We start from the raw sequence: 5,081 nt of genomic DNA, 5'->3' as shown, positions 1-5,081 counted from the left end.
AGCTGCTGAAGGAGGTGCCACCAAGGCAGGTCCCAGCACCCCAGGCCAGCACTATGCTTTGGCTGGGGGCAGAAGAGTGAGCAGTGGGAGAGTGGGGGGATTTCTGCTCTCCTCACAGGAATACATTGCAGAGGGTGTCACCTCTGAGGGTGCTTGTCTCCTCGTCTTGGTACCTGCCCTCTCCTCTTTCCCCTTTGGTTATTGTGTGCACACTTGTCTACGTGGCTGACAAGCTAGTTGAACTGATTTGGGATTTTTTCCTTCTATTGGAGGTAATGCCAGCAGTGGAAGACAGGGCTCCCCTCTTATATCTTAGTGTAATATCAAAAGGAGCTGTGTGAATTAAAATGATTTTTCTTTCCTAGCAAAACAAAAGAGCTGAAAGATTTTAAACCCTAATTGCATCAAAGGAGGGAAATTAAAATATCCTTACAGGAATTCAGGTTACTGAAAAACTCAGGTCCAGCCCAGACACAAGTATGTTTTATATTAAAACTTAAGCAACCAGCCAGTATAATATTTCCTGAAGTTTCATCCATCATGCTACTGGTTTCTGCAGGGAGAGAAACATAACCTTCCCTTGCTATGTCTCAGGAAAAGTAAATAATATTGTTAAGAAGCTTGTCATATCACAAATGCCTAATTAGGGAGGCTTGGGGAGCTGGCAAGTTTGCAGACTTCATTAAACACGCTGCAATGCCCTGAGGAAGAAAAACGTTGAGGGATATCTGCAAATTATATAGGTGCAGGCTGACCTTGTACCACAAGACTGTAGAACGGTTTCTCCAGAGGGGCAGAGAAAGTAGCATATGGCTGCACGGACTGAGGCACAGAGCTGACAGGAGTGTGGTTGAAGCAGCTGCAGCATGGCACCCAGTTTGCTCTCCTGCTTGCAGAAGACTGTGGGAAAGCAGGAGAAGGGTTTGGCAGTAGCCCTACACATCATTTTGAAGACAACCAGAGACCTGCTGGATCCAGGAAAATGGAGTGTTGGTGTGCGGCGAGAGCAGCCCCACCAGACGGTGACTGGGGTTGGGACTCTACCAGAAGAGAGCACGGTGAAACGTGGTCTTTCTGAAGACATTTCCCATCTCAAGGTCTTGGTCCTCTCTGCTGTGTGTGGAGCATGACTGCCTCTGGACCTGGCTGGGGATCTGAGTTCCCGCCGGCCACTTGGAGGTAATGACAGCAAAGGAGAGGAGGGTCCCCTCCATCCTGGCCCTCCGTTGGCATAGAAGTACACATAAAACTGAATTTCCCTCCACCTTGACAAATTCTCCAAATGCCACAACCCAACGGCATTCTGATGGGGATCTCTTTTAATTCCTCCCACCAAAGCTGTTGTGGTTTTAATGCAATAATTAGGGAACCTAATGGTGGTGAGTATCAGTCAGGTCAAGTCATTATAGGTCTCCCCTCTCCCAGGTGTTTGCCCCAACCGCTGATCTTGAAGCTAGGGCTTTGCTGGTCCCTTCTTCGATGACCAGTTGATTACTTAGTCAATGAGAAGTCTAGCAGCTTGAGGAGGATAGGCAGGGAGGACCATAATCCCGGATACTGTAGAGCCTGGGAGAAACAGAGCTGAAACAATTTTCCCATACCACAGATAAGTGGGGGTTTTAACCAGAAGTGCTAAGAGGTGAGGTAGCAGCTCTACCAGGTTCTCTGTGCTGTGCGGAGACCAATCGGAGGTATGCTCTGAGACCGCCTAATTGGTCAGATCCTGCAGGGTGGTCTCAGCAGAGGCCCCGATACCACTGGCACAGGTGGCAAGCTGCTCAGCATTGCTGAGGCTAACACATTCTAGGCATGTCCAGAGCAACTCATCTAGATACCTAAGAAATCTTACTGGGGGTGGGAGGCATAGCCACTTCAAGCCTTTAATAATAAAGCAACTTAGCTGTATTTGCTAGAGTGGGAGGAAATCCTCTTTTTCCCTCTTTCTCACTAAAAATGTAAAGATATTTTCAAATGTTAAAAGCATGATTTTAAAATATTTCTTTATTTTCTGGTGAAAAGTTGAAATGCCTTTTAGGGGAAGAAACATAGTCTAAGAAAACTGTACATTGCTATTTATTTAAAAATCAAGTTTTCTATTAAGGAAAGAAAGAAATGAAAAAGTCTGGGCTACATATTTGACACATTTGCATGACTAAAAACTGGAAGTCATGGGGAAAATTAATATTAAGGGCTTGTATAACCATCTCATTAAAAATAGAGTGAAAAATAAACAGATAATCCTCCCACATTGCTTTTCATGCCCTAAGCTATAACTTCTATAACTTTATAACAGCTGTGTTTGCTACTAATGAACCACCAAAATGTTAGGGCTGTATGAAAGTACTGCAACAAGTCATGACTTCACAGGATAAGCCCAGAAAAATCTTCAATCAGTCAAGTCCACATCGGGATTAGGCACATAGGGAGGCTTAATTAGGCATTAGCGAGGCCCTTAATGGAAGGATACCTGCTGAGGATCTAGCTGGACATCTCTTTTAAACGTATTTATACCCAGCCTCTGGGCTGTGGAATCGACATTCGGTGCCTGCTCTGCTGATCAGCCTGTGCTTGCAATTGTTTACAAGCTAAACAGCAGGGGGGCAGGGGCACTAAATAAATAACATACTGTCAAGCTATTTCCTTGTCCAATAATGGTTTCTCATTAGTTCCTTCCTGACCCGTGATCAAGGAAGGATAAAGGCCTGAAGACAAAACCAGTTCATTCTTTTGCATTTTTTTTTTAAGCTGGTGACTTGGAAAATTCTACTGTTGTTGTGAAAGGTATATCCATACCTGTATCCCCATTAGTTAATATACCTGTTACCTTTCACCGTTACTTGCAAAATGTAAGTGCTATTTCCTGTTGTTTACATGATTTTTATACCAGGCTTTAGAATTCAGAATCCTTTATACCGCTGATGTGGTGAACAAGGACATGGTTCATGGTCAACTTCATACCATGGCAGTCCTGTCTGCTTTTCACGAATTTTCTCTCTGCAGCGTTGCGTGTAACCAGTGGCTTTCTGGGATAGAAGAATAAATAATCTTGGGAAACAAGAGTGGGCTTGAGTCCATGTGGAGACTCTTCACACCATATGGGTGCACTTTGGTGTTCAGACATGGGCTGAGGCTATCTTCAGGGCCCATGGGAAGAGGAAGAATCTAGGATCTCATCCCACGTTGTCCCCTAGTGCAGGCCTAAGCAGATGTTTACCTTTGGATGGACAGCTGTTTGTCACCTGGCTCTGCCACCTCTGTGTTTATCAACTATGTTTGTGGGATTTGTTTGTTAGGGAACTAATATGGGGTATAGTACAACCTGGGAGCCTACTGATAGAGGACCCATGTAGCCGGTGTATCCTAGGCAGCCAGAGTTGAATATGTCTTTACACATTGCAGACTAACAGCTTGGGTCGGACCAAGGCTTCTACAGGATTAAGGCTTCTACATTCAGCTGTCTGTCTGCACATGGGCTAGGTGTCTGAAGCCCAGTCTTGTCAATGGAGGACTTACCTGTACAGTCTATGGAGTCTAAAGAGAGATTTGGATGACCAGTCACTGAATTCGTCTGTCCATGCGCAGGTGTCATTTACCCATACCATTTAAGATGCTCCAGGGTGTCCTGCCTGACCTCCTAGCTGCCAGTCTAGGAAATCAGAGGCCTCCTGCGGGGTACGTGTCACCTTTACTTCCCCTATGCGTGTGTTTCAGATACCCTAGAGTATCTCAAATAGATTGGGACACCTAAACACAATCAACCATGCCCTATGTGTCTAGTTTGGATTGAGGTGAATTGCCATTCAGACACTGTTGATGGCATTGGGTAGATCTCCATTAGCTACAATGCCAGTTTCAACACCACGTGCACATATCTGAAGTTATGTGTCCTAATGTAAAGTTGAATCTCACCCTGTAAATGACAGGTTGATTGAAGACAGCAGTAGTGATAGGCGCTACAAAGAGCTTGAGCAGTTTAGCCACCACCCACATAAGGATTTCAAGAGAGTGTAGATGCAGCCAAACTGTCCAGCCAGGGACTGGTTGTGTTCAGGAGTGAACCTGCCCAGATTTTGATTCAGAGCTGGATGTCATTTTGGCTATAACAAGAGAATTCAGAAGTTTGGCTATTAGTTAAACAAACTGTTGCTTTATATTAATTTTATTTTATTAAAGTACTAGAAAGAACTACATTTTCAGCTGAAAAACATGACCTGAAACTGGGCTATTCCAGTTAACACCTATTTCACAGAAATGCCACCCACGAAGAGTTTTCTGAACAAGATCAAGAATCAATTTATCAGTGCTCACATTAACTATAATGGCAGGTCCTTAGCAACTTTACTCTCTTTCAGTGATTACCTAACTTTGATTGCATACTGAATGCCCTGAAAAACTCAGATGTGGCTCAACCATCTGGCATTATATTATACATTTTAAAAGGTGTATTTAAGACCTTATGTGGCTGGAATAACACTTCTGTGGAGCTAGTGCTCTGATCTGTGTTCCAAATCCATCACATTATTTTCTTATGAGGCCAGAGCTACCATCACTAATTAGGCCTTTTATTTTGTTTTACTAGATTATCTGGTTTTTAACTTTAAGATCTCCTTGGCCAACCAGCAGAACTTGGATGAAGTTATCTGAGTAAATCCATGCCAAGTCTTAGACAAAACTAGCAGAGTTCATTTAAGATTGCCACTTTTCCAAAATGTCGAAAGCAAGCGAAGTTTTCCTTCTTTCCCAAGATCCATGAACACCAGTTTGAATTTTACAAACCAGACCTCATCATAGCTGTGTTTCGCTGCTTCACAAGTTTTTTGTTTTACTGTGAAAGGAAACTGTTACATTATGAATGTTTGATTATATGCCATTTCCAGGCTTTGCCATTGTGTTATGATGATGTGATATGACAGGGAGCACCAGGAGAACCTGATGTTCAGTTTCTTCCTTTGTATATGAGTCAAAAGGTAGATATTAACCTGAATCAATGCCTTTGCATTCTCATCTCCTTCACATTTTAGAGAAATACATACATTACTTCGTGTACTCTGTGAAATAGGCAAGTCAAGATACAAAGGTAA

Source organism: Haliaeetus leucocephalus, unplaced genomic scaffold, assembly GCF_000737465.1.
Source record: "Haliaeetus leucocephalus isolate CR32 unplaced genomic scaffold, Haliaeetus_leucocephalus-4.0 Scaffold450, whole genome shotgun sequence".
Classification (NCBI taxonomy): Eukaryota; Metazoa; Chordata; class Aves; order Accipitriformes; family Accipitridae; genus Haliaeetus; species Haliaeetus leucocephalus.
The sequence above is the reverse complement of the archived record's forward strand: the minus strand, read 5'-3'. Positions refer to the sequence as shown.